This window comes from Simochromis diagramma, unplaced genomic scaffold, assembly GCF_900408965.1.
Source record: "Simochromis diagramma unplaced genomic scaffold, fSimDia1.1 OVJJ01000802.1, whole genome shotgun sequence".
NCBI classification, from domain to species: Eukaryota; Metazoa; Chordata; class Actinopteri; order Cichliformes; family Cichlidae; genus Simochromis; species Simochromis diagramma.
The window spans coordinates 17,492,139-17,514,445 of NW_024387492.1; the positions used below are offsets into that span (position 1 = coordinate 17,492,139).

Consider the following 22,307-nt stretch of genomic DNA (forward strand, 5'->3'; position numbering starts at 1 on the left):
TTTCCTGTGACTGTTTTTTTTTTTTCATTACGGCAAGGATTCCTTTAGCTGACTTCACCCACATGGCACACTCTGACATCCTTTACCTTCTCTTACACATCTTTTGCTGTTACTGATGCTGCCTCCACCTGGCATCCACCTGTAGGCTCTTTCACTGCCATATGTTTCATTGAGGGGGACGTTATTAATGCTTCCTTGAGGGGAGCATCAAGGTCAGAGGTTAGATTCAAATCATAAATGTTGTACATATTTTTAATTTACATAATCTATACCACATGTGTTATTTGGGTAACCTGAGATATAAAACAAGAATTCAGGGTATCTGCAGGTCTGAAAGGTCTTAAAAATGGCAATCTTCAAACACTACAAGTTTCTAGAAAGTCTTAAATTTTCTGCAGCTCCCTGTTTTTTGGTGGAAACCTCATCGATCTGTTTGATTTCAGCCAAACCTTTCTTTGGACCTAGGGCTGCTCGATTATGGCAAAAATGATAATCACGATTATTTTCACTGAAATTGAGATCTCGATTATTTGACGATATTTATTTAACAATAACAATGTATTGAATAATGACTTTAAAGATTTTCAAAAAATAATATAAAATAGTGTGCAAATACTGATAACAGTGCAAATGTTTGCAATATAAAAAATAAATGAAAAATGTAAACATCTATGTTTAGTGAACTTTGCAGTGTTGCTCTGTGGTGCAGCTACGACACTGTAGCAAAGTTTACAAACTATGTCTACTTGATCAACGTTTGACTCCGCGAACCCATAATGTTTCCACACCACTGAAGTTTTTTTTACCTCTCTTTTCAACCAACGGCAGTCACTCTCCTCTCCAAATAACTTCTGCTTAGCTTTCTGAGCTTCCCTCGGGTCCTCTTAATTGTTGTGACATGTGTTCGAAATGCAGAGAGGTGTGCTCGATTTGCCACACGGAGCAGCGCGAGAGTAAAGCACGAGGGAGGGGCTAATAATCGGCTCAGTCATTTTTAATGATCGTTGAAAGCCCAGATCGTAATCGAGATTAAAATTCGATTAATTGAGCAGCCCTATTTGGACCTGAGGGCAAAAACTGCACCTAATAGTCATAGACAGCCAGATGTTAGTGGTCTAGTCAGACATTCCCTCACAAAGCCAGAAATATTGATTATATTATTGTGATAAAAGCAAATCCACATGTTTGGGGTTTTTATTACAACCACCGTCATGTTTTTGGGCGTGTTTGGGGTTTCTTTGTGGCCTTTCATGATCAACACCATGTGACTGATGGTTTACTTCATTATACAATCCTTGTGATTGGACAGCACACAACAGACACTCCAAAGACACAGACTGCAATTACCTGACTTCCATTATTTCAGTAAAAACAATGCTTTTATGCCATTTCCGTTTATACTGGGGAGCCTGCTTGTTAGTACTGCCAAACCTATCACTTCTCAGACACCCAGTGTCACCATTAAAACCCTGTGGTTCAGACACATCAGAATTCAGTGGGGTAAGAAATTATCTCCAGAATCAGAAGTCATGAGTCTGACTCTTCCTTGTGGCTGGTTATTTATTCACAAATGTCATTTTCATCTCTCAAGCAAAAGTGTTTCGTTTCTATCATTTTGTTCAAATTGGTAAAATTGTAAGACAAAACCTCCTGTGTCCAAATCAAGCCACACAGGCCAAATCTGGCCTTCTGGAATTTTAATCCAGCCCACATATCTCTCTAGGTTCTTGATCAATTTCAGCCTTTCTAGTTGTAGTTGCAGTCTGCACAGCAGCATGCACCCCATCTAAACTAAACAGAGAAGTACACACCTGCAAGTAAAACTAACAAAAGGCTCAGCCTGATAGGGATCAAATGGTTTTAGATCTTCTACTTCTCCTGACTAAATGTTTTAAAGCCTAATTCATGGACTGGTTAAGGGTTACATATTGAACAAAAGGTTGTGTGCAGCATACAAGTTCAAATAGTAGCTAACTGTTCAATTAAATTGGCTACACTTGGCTTTAAAATGTACCTTGATCAGTCAGATTAGTGCCATAAGTGTAAATGTTGCGATTCAATCACTGGTGGTCTGGGATACATTTGGCCTCACACATTTTACTGTGTAAAAGCAAAAGTTTTCCAATGTGTCCCCAGCAAAAACATAACAGGAAAATATTATATCAATAAGGGACTTTATTTGGTCCTTTTTGCAAATTGCAAGTGTGTGTCATTCCAGTCTAAACAGTTGGAAAAGCCTTCTTGAAACATTTTAGGGTTTTTTGTGCCAACGCTACCGGAACAAATCTGGTGCTTTATTGGCAACAGATGGCTGTGTGAGGCTTTCTGCCTTTCTAGAGGAGGTGAGGTAGACAGTAATGATTTCTGAACACCTTGGATGCACATGGTAGACACTGGTATCAATACCAGTGGCCCTCAGCTGTCCTCTCATGATCTGATTGGCCAAGGTGTGTGTGTGTGTATTTATATTGAAGTTTTGTGTTCTTTTAGGTTAGTTTAGTTTTGTTTGTGTTCTTTGTAGAGGTTCTTGTCCAGCTACATTAACTGAGATTACACCTGCAACTGCTAGCAAGTATGAGAAATGGGTCTTTGTAAATTCACTTACCTCCAAATAATTGTTTAGTTTTTTTTCCAGCCAAAACCTTTCAGCCAGTTTGACACTTAGAATTGTATAAAAAATGTCTTTAAAATCATAATGTTACACAAACCCTGCACAGTATTTAAATAATACTGTAAGAATAACAATAATTAGCTTATTACATTCAACTGAGCTTTGATTGGAACAAGTGTTGTCTGAGAGCTCTTTACTGTGATTTGCTTTTATTCTGCCCCGTTTGTCCAGTGTTAGCAATTTCTTATACTTGTTGGAACTTGTCGTAAGTGTGGGGTAGACATTTGTCTGTTTTGGGTCAAAACACTGACATCTGGAAAGATTTTTTTCTTGTCAGCATTCAGTGTGTCATTATGTTATTTAACTTGACCTCTTTGGGCTTTCTGTTCGGCCTTCATCACTTTACTGTGTTTGCAGTCACCCTGCTCTGCTCTGCAGAGTTTGTTTGTTTACACTGGAGGGGAGTGGACTTCCCCTCCACGACTTGGCTTGTGGAAGATGACCTGTTTCCTTTCAGTATTACAAGCTTTTTGCAGCAGCATTTACCCAACAGTTGACACAGTGAAAGTGAAAATAGCATCTTTTCCTTTCCCGTAGACTCACATGCACTGTTTGTCCACCAAAGATATTTGGTTGACATTGGTCTGAAGTGTACCAGTAGTGCAATTTAGATGTAATAAACATTTGTGTGAAACAGTGTCTTTTTTTTCTCCTGTGTAGCCTTGCAGCCCCATCACATTTTCTTTCAATGAACCCTTCCTGTACGCTTAAAAAGTTGAAAGTGACTGGTGAGTCCATGGATATTTATATTATATTATATTATATTATATTATATTATATTATATTATAAGAGAGAAGTGTTTTCTTTAAAGATCCTGAGTACTTGTAAACAGCTGTAATCTTGATGTCCCACCCATTTGTCCTTTACTTTTAAATATATGTCTCGATTTTTCTCCTCTTTTTACAACATTATCACATCCTCTATAACTTTACCTGAAATCTTGGGACATTTAAAACAGGAGTTTATTTTAAAAACTCAGCCTGGTGTGTGTATGACTTTAAATATCTTACTAAATTTATTTGGTACATTTTTATGTGGTGTCAAATATATTTTTATATCCAAGTCGTCATTTCTATTTATAATTAGCACTGTATAGTCAACTGCCAAAGTAGGCTTGCTGCGACAGATGGTGCATCAGCATCCAGATTTCCTGCTTATTATGGAAACAAAACAACGGTATTCAAAAACACTTTAGAAAACTTTTATTTTAGGAAGATGTTCTCAACAACATAACAATAAGTTGTTCTTAGATTGTTCTTATTCTTTGATGTGTCCTTGCACTCATTATTTAATCTGTTTCCTTCTAAAATCATCATTTTGGTTCAGTGTTGCAGCTCTCTTCTACTCGTTCGTCTTCCAGCTGCAGCTACAGCTGCTTGGAGCACAGAAACCTGCTGAAAACAGGTGCAGCTTGGTGCTTGCAAGGCAGACAGTAAGCAGGTGGACAAAGTGAGTCACTAGGAGGTGAATTTGGAGAAATATGTAGCAAAGAGAGAAACAAATGATCCCCTTTGGAACTTGTGATCAAAATAGAGCTTAAAGAGAGGGAATTTTAGACTTACCCACCAAGTACCTTCATAACTGAGACATAAGTGACCAGTTGGTAGTTTAACCTGCAGGTTTGACCCAGCATTTGTGAAATGCTTTGAGAGTAGTTGACTGAGGTCATAGTTATAGTAGTAAGCACATAGTAATTCAAGGAAAATGCTTGGCTGGTTAACTGTGCTGTAACCACGAGCAAGGCATATAGTGTGTGAAGATGACCTTAAAGTGAAAAAAGAGAATGAGTGAAAGAGACAGGAAGTGTGTATGTGTGTGGTCGTGAAAAGGAGAGAGAGAAAGTCATTAAGGCTTATTGACACACACAAGGACATGAGCGAGCGTGTGAGAAAAAAGCAACAGCATTTGGAAGGAAGAAAGCGAGAGTGAGCAGAAACCACACGTGGTTGCATTTCCCTCGTGTTTGAACTTGTTCTGCTGTGCAGTCAGTTTTTGATGGACACAAACTTTGAAGCCTGTGAGACGTGACATGAGATCGCTTGAAAAGAGCAAAAAGAGCTTTAAATTACTTCATAAACTATAAATCAGCTCCTCACTGGTGAAAATGACGATTATGATTTCAAAAAAACCTTTCTGCTTAACTGGAGCATATGTAAACACATACAGAGTCTAGTTGGTCTAACTGATGCCAGCTTGTCTTCAATCTGCAAACTGTTGCATGTGCATGTGACAGATGGAGAGAGAGAAAGAGAGGTAGAGTATGCCTGGCTTCCTGTCAACACTATCCTCTCACTTACTGAGTCATTAGCAGCTCTCCAAAGCTATGTTTGTATTACATGAGTCTAGTGGGACTAATAGGAAAGCTCTTTAAACTTTAATTTATCCAAAGGTGGCCTATCATGCTATCAATATCTGCTGAACTGTTGTACAGGTCACTTCTAAAGAGGTGATTTTTAATTTTAATGAGACTTTTACATGGATAATTAGACGATAGCATAAAAATACTCATTTCCAGCACAGGCTCATTTTAAAGTCTCAACATTGGCATTTTGGCTATTGCTATAGTGTTTTTATTTTGGAGCCAGAATACTTGGACCAGAGGGTCCAAATACTGTATGATTAACAAGATACATCGATAAACTGTATAAACACAATGCACAGGCACAAATAACTGCTAATTAATGCAGACTAAGAAAAATAAAAGAGTAAATGCTAAAAGCAGAAACCTGGACAGTCTTTACGACACCAAAAAATTATTATTGACATAATTTTTTTTCTTTAAAAAGTGACAGAAATGCTGAAAGACTCTTAACTAGTGGAGCTGAAGCTGACTGACTGACACCTGTCAATCAAAGCACACATGCCACTAACTGTAAGCCTTAGTAGTCTCCTAATCAGTGAATAATTAAAAATTAACTATTCACAGAGACAAAAACTTATTTGTATCAGTCTGTAAACATGCTTCTTAGTGCTTTAAATTTATGCATTTTAACATTGGAGTCTATGGGGATTGACTTAAAAACAAAATGCCTAAAACTGATCATTTAGAGCATCTGAAGCTGAGTTTTTAGCTCACATGGATTACTGGTATATATACTGACCTCATTATATTAACCTTTCATCTTCATGTCATGTTTTATGTGACCATCCACCATGGTAACAGTACAAATATATATGTTACAAAAAATATGCAAGTGTCTACATTAAAACAAAAAAGACAAATGAAAGAAAGGAGGCAAAGTTAAAAGTAAATGGAAAGAAAAAAGCAGAGGGAAAACAGAAATGAAGGAAGAAGGGCAAAGGTCAGATCCCTTTTTTCATTTAAAGAAAATGGACAAAATTTGTCTTAAAAGAATACTTCAGGGAAAGTACCAAAGTGTTCTAAAAGAGGCTATTAAGTCAAATATTAAATTGACAATAGTGATAGACTGATATGTCAGCAGCAGTTTATTGTTGCACCCGCTGATGTGCAATTAGCACTTCATGCACCACTGGCAGTTTAGTCCAGCGGTTCTCAACTGATGGGGCTGTTGAAAACATCACGACATGATGGTAATGCTCCACACATTTCTCTAATTATTGAGTCAAGTAATTATTATCAGATAAGGAAATATGAGAAGCAATTCTAAGCTACAGCTCACATGAATCTGCAACAATATTTAGTTCCAACTTTAGTGCGCAATGTTTATAATGTAGACTGGAAACGTGTGAGTCAAAGTGTAATAATGATAAACAGAATACAAAAATGCCTGAAAAGGTTAAACGGGAATGCTACAGAATGAAAAAACAAGTTGTCGAAGGAAAAAAAAAGAGAATTGGCAAGAAAATGAATCCTGTAAAGAGTTTTAACTGAGATGTAAAGCAGAGAAAGATGGATATGGAGTGAAAGAAGGGAAAGAAAAGCAGTGAAAGTGTACATGTGTGTGTATATTTGACAGAAGGAGAGAGGGGGTGAAATCAGTGCTGGAGACAGAGGTTAACCAGTTCCAGGTTCCTGTGTGCACGTGTGTGTGAATTTGCTCTGTCAGTCATTTGAACTGCAGCCAGCTGTTAACACCCTCATCAATATCCCATTTCGCTGTTGTCTGGAGGAAAGCCTTTAACTCTGCAGAGTCGCTTTCTTTTCTTGGACCAATAAAATTACAGTGGCATCTTTTCATTTATTATGCATCGTTTTCCCATCTTTAACAATCTACACCTTCAATCGCAGCCTTGTTTTAGCCTCCCACCTTTATTTGTAGTGTGCAGCACTTTCCTGAACAAGATATGATTAATCGTCACAAACAAGTCACACACTACAATCCACAGCATTTTAAAAACATCATTTGCTTCAGCTAGCAGTTACTTTACCTCCACCATCAAGATTTATACAGCTTGCAGTGATTTTTTTGGCCTTACTGATTCATATGCCAATGCTAAATCAATACCTATTTAGTCTGTGACTTTATTATTTCCCAGTGCCCAACACGGACTCATCTAAATGCTCAATTTGTTTGAACAACAGAAACTTAACAGAAGCATAAAATCTAACATTGTGGCTGATGGCATTTCCTTCAATTTTGCTAGAAAAAGTAATAAAACAAAAAATATTAGTTTAAATTTCTTTTTCTATCAATATACCCCTCAATTGCTGCACCAGATGTTTGCATTACAGCTTGCATTCAGCATATTTTAGACTCCCTATGTGTAAACGCTTTTTGAGTATATTCACAGCTGTGTAAATTTTCCGTGAATCGGGGGGGGCAAGGTCACATTCCGCAACTTACATGATAAACAGTACACATATACAGTAGTGTGGAGGATTGATAAAAACAACAAAAAGTGAATCAATTAATCACTTAATCCTCGTCCAAGATTTGTCTGTCACTTCTCACTTTATCGCTTAACCATTGGTAACTAACTCATGGACATCCAGGCAATGGTTGCCTAAGTTACCCCTGAATTTACCACCCCTGTATGTCAGCTAAAAAGCAATCTTTGCTGTCAATGGCAGTCAGTTCACTGACTTTGTGTTGCTAACTATTATTTCACATATCATTGCTACCTTAAACTTGTAGTCTTTCTAATGGCCTGTAGGGGGAGACTCCTGTGGTTGCTGAAAAACGCAAATTGTCTAGGTCAGAGATGTTAAATTGATTTTACATCAAGGGCCACATACCGCACAGATCTGTTAAGTAATTTGGTGTAGTATAAATAAACATGGAGTCTTTATCAATAGGAAAAGCTCTAGAACTTATTAAAACAAGGTTAAAAGTCCAAAAATATATGGCCTTCTTTACATTTTCCAAAGCCATCTAGCGGGCCAGATTGGAGTCTTTGCTGTGCCGATTCTGGTCCCCAGGCCTTATGTTTGACATCCTGGGTCTAGGTTATGAGAAAACATATACCTGATGAGTTTGTGGTTACAGTTAGTAGTTTTGATGGTTAGTCAATATAATGTGACATTAATGTTTTTTGTCCTGTCTTCCTACCCGCACCCCCATCCGGTCATGCCAGATAACTGCCCCTTCCTGAGCCTGGTTCTATTTGAGGTTTCTTCCTGTTAAAGGGGAGTTTTTCCTTCCCACTGTCGCCAAAGTGTCTGCTTATAGAGGGTCATCTGATTATTGCCATTTTCTCAAGTTTTTTACCTTAAAATATAAAGTGCCTTGAGGCAACTGTAAATTATGGCTGTTGTCCATCTCCAGAAGGGGGATAAAAGGTTGTAGGCTTTACAGTTGCATCCACACCTCTCTTGCCACTTTAGGTTTCAAAACACCAAGATGACAATGATGCAAATGTTTAGCTCAAGGCATCATTTTGTGACATCATCAACCATCACAGTGACATCGCGGTGGCTATGTCAATCTTTTATGTCGTTGGCCTTAGCTCTATAGAGTAGTGTATGCAAACATATGAGGTCCCACGAATTCCCAGAATTCATTTTATAGAAGTTATGTTAGCTTTGCTTTATTTACCTTCGTCTAACTCCCTCTGTGTCAATGTATGGCTGCATTAATGTGTACATTTGTGTGTGCATATGCGAGGTGCTGACCCTAACACATCCCACAGCCTTGTCAGCTCTGCGGCTTACCTAACCTTTGACCTTAGCCTGCGTACACATGCACGCACGCACACACACGCACACACACACACGCACACAAAACTGAGTGTGTGTGTGTGTGTGTGTGTCTGTGTGTCATTATCTCACTTATAGCCCTGGGGCTGCCAGACATAACTCCACACCACCAATCTGTGTGTGTGTGTTGTTCACCTAAACATCTGTTAGGTGAAGGAGCCAGTAAATCACACACTTCAGTGGCAGCCAATCAGAGGGAGATGGTAAAGAAGGCTTGAGGGTGAGTGTAGCCCAGGAGACACACAGAAGAGAAAGAGGAGGAGGTAGAGGAGGTTAGAGAGAAGGAGAGACAGACGAAGAAAATGACAGAGAGGAAGAGAGCCAGGGAGGAGAGGTTGCAGTTGCAGAGCTACCATACCTGGCCTGTAAGTGATTTAATTTTTTTCTCTTTCTTGTGTGCACGTGTTGCAAGTGTGTGAAGATATGTGAGCCTAAGTTCAGGTTTTTCTTTCTTTTAAAACAAAATGTGAGACAAACTATTGCCAAGTTATTTCAACACGACTTTGCTTGGCAGGCTAAAGTAAAATGATGTTTAACTTAGCTTTTTTCATGCTTTCTGCTGGCTTTAGACCAAGTGGAGGGAGTAGAACATCTCACAGACTGTTTGAACTGACTTAGTGGGGGTCATTTTTGTTTACTTGTTGGTTTTGGAGGGAAAGAGCTTTAGAGCTTCTCAGTCCCTTCTACTGAATTAACCCTTCAGTTCCCACTTCTTGTTTGGTCTGCTTAAAGCAACATGCACATATTATTTTAAGACTTATCATTGAGTCATACATATACTGCTTTCATTTGGCTTGTGATAAAACAGCCTTTCCTTTCCATGCAAGAGGAAAAACAAAAATACTTTGCTTTTTCCCTCTTGAGACCTTTCCAATTTCCTTGTGTGCCACCTATGTAATTATCTAAAGTTTGGAAGCCATTAATGCAAAGAGAACTAAGGTACACAAGTTAAATTCAAACAATTATTTTTCTTTTTTTTAGAAAAATCTTCTTTGATAATCTTGCCTCTGCTTGACAACCTCCTATGCCAACCTTTCTTGGTTATTGTTTGGACATCAACTGTCATCGCAGAAAACTTCATTTCTGCTTCAGAGATTTTGAAAACGACCACAAAGCTTGGACTCCTTTTCATAATACTAGCTCTTTGTAGAGGTCTTGTACAACTGTAGTTCCCTGAGGGTGGAACAGTGTGTGATACTTTGGAAACGAACACCAAAATATGACGCTGTAAAGTTTGGTGTATTTAGGTTGTGTCCAAAAAACAGCCAGATACTAATTTTGTTTTCTGTTTATTTGTGTCCTTGTATTTTGAAAAGTTTGAAAAGTTTAATCCAGTACTCTATTGGGAACACCACCAAATCGTCAAAGTATTGTATGATATAATTAACATAATTTAGGTTGGAGTTTGATCGTATTCACTCAATGACATTAAGAAGACTTTGCTCTATGAATGTTTCTAAGAAGAAAGAACTGGATTTAGGTGTTACACTCAAATTCTTATGTTTTTGAACAATAATAAAATTTTGCCTCAATTATTTCATTAACTGTTTAGAAATTATATACTCCCCCATTTTCACAGGCTCAAATTGACAGAAAAGCAGTTTCATAGTCAGGTGAGATCTGCCAGGTAACAGTATCTCATCAATGGAGAGGATTGTATGGCTGTAAGCCTTTCCTGCTTTTCTTGTTGCTGGAACGACACTCAAATTAGGTTGAAATATGAAGCTCTTCATTCACGGCACACTAAAGGCTACCCAATCCAGAGGGGGGTTTTTTTGGTAGAAGATTAACATTCCCAGTCACAAGGTCATTTGTCCATTAGTTCACATATTACCAAATATGTAAACAAATGGAAAATGTCAGCAAGTTACCAGGATTACCATCAGGCTTGGGTGTATTTTTAAACAGTTACCTTTTGTTGCTCGGTCATTTTCCAGTGGCCAAATGTCTACTTAATATTGGAAAACTATACCAGATCACCAAATTATTATGCTACAGTCAGTCCGAACACTTTGTTATTGTCCTTAAACAGCAATCAGACACATGTTGTTTAGTCCATGTCATTAGGATTTCTCAGGAGAGCTTCCTGGAAAAAACACTGATTGCCTTTCTTTAACATGTCCCTCGGCCGCGATCAATGCTAATGAAAGAGCAGTGCTGCCTATTGACAACGTGGGAGGAGGGGTCTTAACTGCTCTTTTAATTGCACTATGTGTGTATGTAGTGTTGAGCAATGCAGGGTTCGTCTGCAGGTCAGGGTCAGTCACGCTCTTAAAGTGGGTGTGGTTTAAGTAACGGCTCATTGGTTAGGTCATAGGGTGAGAGGTCAGAGGTTGAGGGGGTGGCACTGAGAGTGAAAACGTTGACCAGGCCAAGGGGTTTGTGAAAGTTCAAAGTCGTAACTTACGACATTAAAACCGCTGTCCTTGTGTCTTTCTGCCATCTCCTGCTGTTATTTGTCCTTCACATGACAATACACACATATCATTTTCTCGTGAAGATGTCTAGCAGACAGATATATACAAATATATATATATTTATAGCGTTTCAAACCAGAGGTATTACAGAATTTTCTTTAGTTTCAAGTAGATTCAGTCATTTCAGGTTATTTTCCTCCTTTAACAATGAAACAAAGAAACAAAGAAATGTTTCTTTGTTTTAAAACAAATTTTAACTTGTTATCATGATACCTTCTGGTTGAATCTGAGAAGTTCCTCTTTGACAGAAAGATTCACAGGAGTTGTTGATGTAAAAAAAAAAAAAAGTACACATATTTGTGACCAAACATGCGGGTGAACCCAGAAAATCTTCTGCAGCCTAACATAGAGTAGAAGCTTGAATGAGCCCCAGCAAAGTGAAAGTCTTCCAGCTTAAATGCTGCCAACTGGCCTAATTACTGTGTGTTTTATAGGTTGGAAGGTCATTTCAAACCTCACAGTCATCACACTTTTATTGATTGCAGCATAAATTACTTGATGTTATATGTAGTAAAACAGTATGTGAGAACTTAAACTTGCCCTCAGTCGTAATGTTGAGTCAGATTATTAAAAGAGAGTTTGATGCCTTTGAGTGAGCTGGCAGCTGTGTGGGCAGAAAACAAAAGACCTGTCCTTATGTGGCACCTGATTGTAATTGCTCCAGGTGATGTGAAGTATTTAAAGGCTGATGGGAAGCTCCATAGACAGAGTCTGTTGTTTCATGTATTTTCAAAGATTTCAGTGCATACGTTTCATTTAACTGGCCTTACTCCATTTAAACTGGTTCACAAAGCAGGTTCCTCTCCTGCATAATATAGAAAAAAAATATAGTCATACTACAATGCATAAAAACAATCTATATAACAGCAAAAGAAATGCAGCAATGCAGCAAAAACAACATAAATGAAAAGAATTGGACTGCATATAATTTGAGTCCGTAGGTAAAATGGATAAAACCCCAGCAGTAAATACTAAATATTGAATGTTGTTGTGTAGCAAGCAGGACCGACAGCGCACAATGTGCTTGGAAATAGCAGCCAAAAAAGGGGTGTAGTTTATGTCTATGAACAGTGAACACCCGTGTGCACACCTGTGTGGATCAGCGCGCTTGTATTCAAAAGGTTTCCCCATGTAATGGTCTGCTAGAGGATGTAGCGAGCCATAGCCCCGTCCCCCAGGGCATGAAGCAGGCATGGAGGAGATCCAGGCTCCAGACATCCAGAGGCCCCAGAGTGCGAGAGCCCAAGGAGGACCACCGGAGGGGCATCCGTGCCACCCTCATGGGAAGGGCTGAGGAGAGCCCCAGATGAGGGGTCACCCAGTAGCCTCGGAGCAGAAGCCAGAGGGGGCTGCAGTGGCGTGCCCGCCGGCTCTGCCGGCAGCCAGCTGGGCCAGAGTGAACCGAGCCGCAGGCCCAGAGGCCGCAGGCCCGAGGGCCCCCTTTGCCCCGGAAGAGGCCTGACCGAGCAACAGGCACCAGGCCCCGCCAAGTAGTCACCGGGAGTGAGCTGGTACATACCTGAGCGCCCAGCCCCGGACACCAAGAACCACCAATGCACCGACCCCTGAGGGCATCAGTCACCGGCAGGGAGTGTGGTGAGGGGAGATAGGCCTTTGGAGGGCCTGGGAGTTCCCAGAGAGGTGGAGTGTCCAGAGAGGTGGACTGTAACTGCATGTAAAACTAATGTAGTAATGTGTCCTATCTTTTGCCTACATAGCAGTAAGTGCTGAAGAGAGAGGAGAAATGATTTTGAATGTGAAAGTAAAATTTTATTGGCTTGCCTAGTTGTGTAATTCTGAAAAGTCAGGGCAGAAGAATGTAAGAGTGCAATGCAGTGGTGGGTTAGAGAGGGAAAGTTGCCATGAATCATGTAAGCTCTATTGTGTAGTCTTGCTATTGGTTCAGTGGTTTCTTTTGTAGTGAGTGACCAAACTGGCAGGAGGTAGGATATTGTTGTGACAATATTTGCATGTAAATGTGTCTCTGAAGGAGCTGGGATGAGATACTGTGTTGTGAGTAAAGGGATATTTGTAGGTTTTCTGCATTTCATTTGCAGAACAAACAGGTAATATGGTCCTGTGGGTATCGTGATGATAGTGATGAATTGTGCTATAAATTCCCTGTAAAGCTACCAGTAATATTATCAGATTAATAATAATTTTTTGCCTTCACTGCATCCACAGTTTGAATAAAGGTGACAAATCCCTTTGTGTTTTTTTATGTAGTGCTGGTTGCATGAAGCTGACCCTGCAGGTTATTTCAGCCCAGAGCCCTGCGCTCACAGAAACCCAACAGGTGATGAATGCATATCTGCCTGTCACCAGTGAGTCATTCTCATCCATGAAAAAAACTTCCTGGTGGAGTGTTCAATCAGCTAAGGTTGCCAGGCAACAAACACAGTTTCATCCAGTAAGCAGGACTGGCTTTGGCCGAGTTCACTCAGCAGCACGAGCCAGCTCCAAGTCCTCTAATGAGATGATCCGGTCCAGATGCTTCACGTAATGATTGAGTTTCTTTCACAGCAACAGCAAAAAGTTTAGATGAGCCCAGGTTGAGATCAAATTACAATTTAGAATTTAGAGAAGAAACAGGATGAACATTTTATATCACAGTTACAGTGCGCATGGCTGTCACAATCGTAAGGTGGTAATATTAAGAGGTTAGCACCTCCTAGTCAAAACTGCTCCTGTAAACAACACAGAAAACCTCCATTGAGATTCTGATACGCATGATATAGAAGCTGGAGATTGCATTGGATTGTAATGTTTTGCTGTGCTGTGTCATTAGTGATGATGAAATGTTTGTGATGATTTCTCTGAATATTTTTTCTTAGCTTTAAGGTATAAATTCCATGAGAATGAACTGCAGCAAAACCCAGAGTTTCAGGACCTCTTTTCCTGAACTTTGGGTTGATGTCTTCTGTACAGTCCTCAAACTCTGGACTATTACTGCTTCACAATGGGCATCTCCATGGTGAGGTTCACCAGGTGTCCTTCTGGTTCTGCAGAGCATCTCCACCCTCACTATAAGAGTTGCCCCTCTTAGAGGCAGCACTGAGCTTAATTTTCTGCCCCTGTCGTGTGTGTGATTAGAATGAAGGATCGTTGGGATCCAGTCTTGGTTGTTCTTTATCTTGGAGTCTAGGATGATGTGAACAGTTCAGATTTTCAGTGTCTTAGCTTTGTTTCTAAAAAAGTGTGGAATTGATACATGATCAGTCCTACCCCCTTACAGTCTTTTCTTCTTTGTGTTTTAAGATAAACTTCATTTATACCAAACCTTTAAACACAACATATGACAACAAAGCATAAAATAAGTAGAATAGCTCAATTAAAATGGTACAGTGTGGTAAAAACTACAGAACAGAAGGAGCTCAGTTAATCAGAAAATAGGAAAAAGTAAATAAAGTAAATGAGCTCAGTGACTAGAAAGCAAAATATAACAATATGGAGCTTACAATGATGTCCTGAGAATTTTAACTATAACATAATCATGACACTTCGGTTTAACATTTAACTAAAGTAACTTAACCTTGTAATTCTTTAGGAGCCTGCACAAATATTGCCGCATAATAAAACAGAAATTAAAGCAATATTGTCCACCTGGGATGTCGAGCTTTTTAGCCAGTCGCTTAAAGCCCTCCTGTACCACCACATAACCGCATGAGTAATAACCATCCAGCATTTGCTCTTCCTGCCACATAGAGTGCAACTAACAAATACTCCAGCGATGTTTGATTGAGTCATTTATTTACTTTTGTGTTACACATCACCAGCTGTTAGTATCTCTTCTTTTGTAGACTTGGTGAAACAAGTTTGTTGTTTCCACCTTTAATGGTAACAGCTTTTAAGCATGTTTTTCCAATAATTTTGCTTAGAGGATAGAGGTGGTTGTCCTTTTTTAGGTACTCAGTGGTCATCAGCACGCTGCTCCTGCTCTTAGACATGTTTGGGCTTGTGTCGTTGTTGCTAGGCAACTTAAACGCATAGCATTATTGTATAATTTATATCTCGACATGGCACTGTTCTATCATGTAAAACATTATACCCTTGTTATCACAGACAGTACAATATGACACAGCCCTATTCTACACCATATTTAAATCACAGCTATCCACACACAGTCCTCACACATTTCTTCTTATCGCTCAGATTAACTGAAAAGTCCTGAAGACAAGTACGGTCAGAGTGTGTGTATTCACGTGAGTGTGGCAACATCTCTATGAAGCACATCAAACTACAGTCCCAGTGTTCCCTCTGGACCTTAATCAACCCACCAATCTTATTGTCTAAATATTTCATGTTCAGTTCACTTATACCTCAGATATTTTTATATATAAACCTAGGTTCTTCACGCAAAGCAATAACTTCAAAAGAAGTAGATTTTATCTCAGCAGCTTAATCTTCAGCTGTGGGTTTAACAAACTCTCACTTGAGGTTAAAAACATGACAGCAGGTCATGACATGAAGTGAAGAACTAATTATTTAATACATTATCTGTGGTGCTTGTCAGTTATGTCGGTTGTTTTCATGAACAGTCTGATAGAGCGTGGCTGTGAATTACAGCATATTGTTATCTTCTATACTTCCGTGAATGGTGGTCCAGTGTATCCTCTGCCAAATGAGGTTATAAATGATGACCTGAAGCAGCTTTTTTAAAGTATTTGGAGCTCTTATTATGCCTGACAAGCAGATACTTCAGGGTCTCTTCAATGACTTGGGAATCTTTCTAAGCTAAGATATTAGACTGGAGCCCAGCTCTGTTTTTCCTGCCCTCTAGACTTGCTGTTTTTCTTTTTAACACTTTGGTTCCTCTGTACAGCACTTCGTGGCCTACTTCACTACTTTAAAACCAGCTCATTTAGCCACTTATTCACAATCACCTTCTGCGGGACACATAAAAGGGCCAAAATTCAAGATTGGTATATTTGCATATTTAATGTTGTAGAACAAAACAAAATTTCTACAGCTGGTGTTAACAGCTGACCTTTTTTCAGGCACCAAGCCTAAAAACTTTTGAATTCCAAACCCGTAATTGGACTAATTCCTGCTGTATCTGCATAACATTTTAATGTCTGACCCTGAAGCTCATTGTTACTGTGGCAAAATATTGTGGTGAATTACATTGTTAGGGTAAAATGACAAGAATGCCTAAACAAAGATGGAAGGAATGTAAATAAGGGCGACATGTGTGTATGTTAAAAATGTCAAACTACGGTTCATCCAGCATGCACACATACAGACTGCAGAAGGTATAGGAACTTATTTTATGGTCACAAAATACCAGCAGGGAGGCATCTGATCAGCTCCAGATTCGTTCTGCAGCCTGACAACGACACCAAACTCACAGCCAGAGTCATAAAGATCTATCTTCAGCCACATGAGGAACAACTCATCCTGCAACAGATGGTGTGGCCGCCACAGTCCAGCCACTCTGGTCTGGGATTACATCAGTGGATCTCAAACTGTGGGGCAGAAAACCAGGTGAAAATTATGACAAGAAACTAGATCTAATATTTTTGTTAGGGAAAATAACCAAACAAGAATTAATTGATGAAAATTGTGTGAACTTGGCTTCTGAAGTGTGGCCTGTCTGAAGACATTAAGAGAACAAATCCATGAAACAACATCTGCCCATCAGAAAGTTCCCATATATAAGCAAAATCCTTGGAGTAAAGATTTGGAATCTGAAATCTAAGCAGAGGACTGTCAGCTTGTCCAGACTAACACAGTAATAACTGGTTAATGTGTACATATGTAATCTGTGCACCATTACACTGTTAAATAAAAATACACCAGACATTTGTGCAGTTTATCCAGAGGATTTTCTCAGTTTGTTCTGTGTTCGACAGAAAGATTAGAACACTTTCAAGAAAAGATCAGAGTGATGTGAGAAAATTATCACAAGGCTGAAACCTGTTTCTTCTTGGTTCTATAATTCTCGTAAAAATGACAAAACACAAAGAACATCAGGCTTTTAAATGCCAAAGGGCTCAATTCATATGAAATCAGTCGGTGTGCACTGGATACTACAGCCTAGATTATTTCCTTAGACAAAAATTGATATATATTGATGAAAGGGCCTGGGAAGCCTTTTTCTGAGATTGTAAAGAATTTGGATTATTATAGGAGGGTCAGTATGAACAGCTGTTTAATGTAAACCACAAAGTATTTAGTTAGTTATAGCTTCTAAACTCATAACAAAGCCAGCTGTGTTCACACCAAATATCCACTTGATTTAGTATTTTCAAGAGAGGTTAACTGCAAAATAAATGTATTTTTTTTTAGTGTGCTTGCTTTACTTTTAGTGCACAAAACATTTACACTAATAGAAAAATAAAAATAAAAATAGCTGCCATTTAGCTGCAGGAAGGAAAAAAACAGTTTTTTATTTAAGTCTCCCAGATGTTTTAGGGACCAGTGAAGACATATGGAGATTTCCTCACTTTCTTTGTGTATATGAGTGAGCGAGTGTGTGTGTGGTTTGTCTATGATCCATGTAACAGGCTGATTAGGATTTTATGAGGTCAGAGGTCAACAGGAGTGAGAAAAAGTGACCTTCTCACCTCGGGGTCATTCTCAGGAGAACACCGTCACAAACTGTCTCCTCCACGTGAATTTATGCCATCAGTAGCCCTCACCATTCTTCTCCTTTTCTTTTTTCTATTTAGTGCAATGCAGCAGGTTTCTAGTAACAAACAAATGGTTCTCTTTAGTGTTAGAAAGATTTTAGGTCAATAGGACCTCACCTGTAGGAGTGAGCACATGGTTAGTTTTTTTTTTTTATTTGTTTTTTTTTTAAGCAGAGAGCTCAACTCAGGGCCACATTACTGTGTCATCTTTCAGCACCGAAGTTTGATTTTCTGCAGGTAGCTATTACTGATAATCACAGGTGGGCACTATGCTTACTCAAATGCCATCCTTATGTACAATTATGAGTTTTAGGTTGTAATGTTATGAAATGTGCAAAATTACCAGTTTCCATGAAACTTGAGGAGAGGTATAAAAAAAAAGAACCTTTACTATTTTGGTGCCGACCTGGATTACTTTATTTAAAAATGGCCTTGGTGGAGGTCTGCGCTTTCTAAGTGCCCTTCTGATATTTAGTTATTCTTACTTTTCACTAAAATTTGGAGGCCAGTGTGCTCCTGTCCAAACTTTTAAATAACAATGTCAGTATCTGTTCATGTAATCCAAAAGTTCAGGCATCAGACTGCTATAAACATTGAGTTTGTACTTTTTTTTTTAGTTCTTGGCAATATGTGACATCAGAAATAGACAATAATGAACTGAGGGGCTTCCTTAAGGTTCGGTTGGAAAATTAAAACTGGATTACGTTGTTTTATGAATCATGCAAAGCTACTTAAGTGGAGTACAAGAATGAAAATATATAGCTATGTCCACTTTAAAGTGTCTCCTTGCTGTATCTCTTTCCATCTCTTTGCTTTTATTTCACATGTTTGTCCTCTGGGGTCTCCATTTTCTAATATCTAACCCTTTAATCTCTAAGGGGAGTGGAGATAAAAACATCTTGCATTGGAGGATGACATGACAGGCAACATCAAGGCCCAGTAGACGATGAATAAAGAACTTGATGATGCAAAGCTAGTCCAGTCTAAGCGTGGAGTGTTTAGAAATTATAAAGATGATTGTAGCCACTGTGACGTCAAGCTTTTCCTGTTAAGTCCGGAGATGAGTACGTCAGCCACCACAAAATGCTTTGAAAAAGGAAGGGATGGATTGAACTAGAAATCGAGCAACGCTCCACTCTCATACAGTAGCGAATTGTCAATCAAAGGGTAAACCAGACCCTGATTTATCTTCCTTTTAAACTCTAATGGGTGCTGTTTACAAAATTAAAATCAGGTTTTATTCAGTAACACATGAAACTAGTGACTGAGACCATAAAGTCATCAGGAAAGGTTTTATTGAGGTCATAAATAAAGGGAGCTGAGGGCTGATTTGACATAGACCTCAAGTCTTTTTGCAACCACAGGCATTGATCGGGGCCACATTTGAGTGAATTCAAATGTTTGTTTTTTCCAAGGATTTTATACACAAAGCTGATCATTGACTTCTAAAATATTAAAGTACAGCTCAAACTCCTTAACCCACTCTCTATTAAACTAATAATGAAACTCATTCACATTTGGAGGGGTTGGTGTACTTTTGTACTTTAGGGAAAGTATGAATACAAGACTTGTAATTTTAATCGTGTATTTTTATAGTATGATGTTGTAATTGGTCACAACTGCTGTACAATGAAGTCAACTCTAAGTTGAAAATCTGAGCTCTGTGTCTTCCTGACTTCCACTCAAAGAGCTGCGCATTCTGTCTGTGCTGTATTCTCCAGTTTTATGATATAATCCTATTTACTCTCTCGCTCTTTGTTTTCTCTTCCTCTCTTTCTCTCTCTCCTTCCTAAGTTGAACCCACTGAACTCCCTCCCCACCGCACCCTCTTTCCCCACTCACTTCCTGTTTAGAGGAACAATTAAAGGATTGTTCCTGCAGCTCGAGGCAGCAGGGCCCTGATCTAGAGCAGCCGCCACTTTAGCTAGAAAGAACCACAAAAAGCATCAGTTATGAGACCTCCTTGAAGGACAGTGTTTGGCTACGGACCAGCAGAAATAAAACAAAGTTTATCATAGATGGGGAAACACACATGAGGAGGAGACGATGTCCTCGACAGGCGCGGGCATGCCAGACATGATCAATGACAGTAATATGCAGGGAAGATTTTATTGTACATAATAGCTGATGAAGTTGCCAGTCAGCTGTCATCTTTTTAACTATTTTCAAAAGTTTCTAGAGTCACTTTTTTCTTTTGAGTTTGGGTGTCTAAACACCAGGACACAAGGAGGAAGTAAACTGATAGTTTCATATACTCTAAGCAGACAACATGACAGAAGACAGAACAGAGTAAGCACTATATATACACACTGAGGACTGATAGGGAACTGAATCCTGACACTGCTGGATGTAATTGACAAGGGCGAGAGAAAAGCAGGAAGAAAAGTTAGAGTAAGACACTGCAGAAGACTAGCCTTCACAGTAAAACATGACATGACCAAATGACACATGCTAAACATGAAGACAGAGACAGAGGGAAAGGTGGACAACAAACAAATACAAGAACCATAAAATACAAACTTAATGTCAATGAAAATCCCAAATTTACAAAACCCTGGGATGATGACAATCAGAGCAACACTGTTGTTGTTGTCCAAACTTAAAAAAAAATAGTAAAAAATAAATACAGGTAATAATAGTCAGTCATTTTTTTTATTCTGAATTGTATGTGTACAATAATTAAATAATATTTTGAGTTTAGCTCATATAAGTTATCTATAGTTATGATTGGAATCTCTTTATTCACTATATCAGAACTCAAAGCTACATAGGTCTATATCTATTTATGTGTGTTTATTATTTACCTACTTTTACAATGTTTAAAATTTCAAATAACCTGACATTATTCACATCATTCATATTCATTTTTCACTCAGAACAAATAGAGTAAAAAAGAAGACTGACGCTTCCACCTGCCTAATTTATGGCCCTCTTGTGAGACCCAGGTGGGTTCCAATGTGGCTTGCAGCTGTGCGAAAATTGTAGGCAGGTTAAAGCAACTTAAAAAGTTAAATTTACCACACCAGTATGTGGAGGGACATTTGCTGAGCCCCTGGCTGATTTGGCCCGGCTCTGAGATCTGCTGACTTCTTAATTTGTGGTAGAAAGTAGAAATAGTAAAACATTTGTTTAAATGCTGCTTCAGTATTCAGTAGTACATTTTTTGCTTGTTCACTTGCCAAAGAAACCATTGAGCCAGGGACCTTTTGTTTGCATTTTATTCTCATTCTTCTCATATTTCTACTCGCAGTAAAATAGCAAGAGCAAAATGGCAAACCCACACAACCTATTGTAAACGTGAAGTCTTACTTGATGAAACATTTGAATGAGTAATCTATTATCTAATGATATCAGTACTGGTGGAGGAGGATATGCGTACATGTAGGAGGTTTGCCCAAAGGAAAATCTGATAAAAAGTCGGACATAAATCGTGAGTCTGGTGTTGGAAATTTTGACATGGAGCAGAAATTAGTAATAGGAATTTTAATTTGTTCTTACACTCAGATAAGGTCAAAAATTGGAACATTTTTACAGTTATTTTTCCAGGGCCTAATAAATATTAACTTGAGCTGAAAAACAATTTGTTGTCAATGTGTCCACTTGTTAATTTGTAATGTTTTTAACTTGATTAAAACTTCCAATTACTTCAAATACAACATTTTATACATTTTCCTTCTTGTAAGATAATGCTGACATTACCTCATGGCTTTGCCAAACCATCCTTTGAAAAAGAGCCTTGGGGAGGTAGAAAATTAAAAGATTTTGGGCATAGATTTAGTTTGAATATGAGGTGACACTTTTAACACCAGACCGGATCTCCTAGCCAGGAAATTTTGAGCATCAGAGACTTTAATGACTTTTAGCGCACCAGTTTCTGCATTAGTTTTTAGTAGAAAAGTCAAAAGCAGGCTCCACAGTTTGACGTGTACTGGAATATAACACACTAAAGCCTTCAGTCAGTCTGCATCGCTTCCAAATGTTAATTAACCTCAGATTTTCAAGACAAGTATAGATATGATTTAATCTACTGTTCTCCTCCGTGTGAGTCAGAGTGGGACAAGTCAGTTCAGTTCCCTCTGACTGATATCAGGCTGCTTTGTTCATGTTTAAAACTTTCCACACAATTATAAAAAAACCCTCATATATTCATCTTTTCGTGATGTTTAGGAACCATGTATATGAGTGACTAGGCAACTTTTCTGAAGAGTATCTAGAAAATTAGCATTTCAAAACTAAAATAAATTGCTTGTTTTTGCAACAGTTGGAATAAAAAAACGTATTATCTGACCACCTTCTCTTGTTTCAATCATGTTTATCAACCTGCCAGCATGTACTCGCATCTACCAGAGGAGAGGCTGTGCCACAAAAAAATCTGTGTTTTTATTATCTCATAATTGATATTTTGGGA

At 38.6% G+C, this 22,307-nt stretch overlaps 1 pseudogene; it reads left to right on the forward strand.

Moving 5' to 3' along the window:
* The window catches only part of LOC120724704, a 91,068-nt pseudogene that overhangs the window by 47,758 nt on the left and 21,003 nt on the right, over positions 1 to 22,307 (forward strand).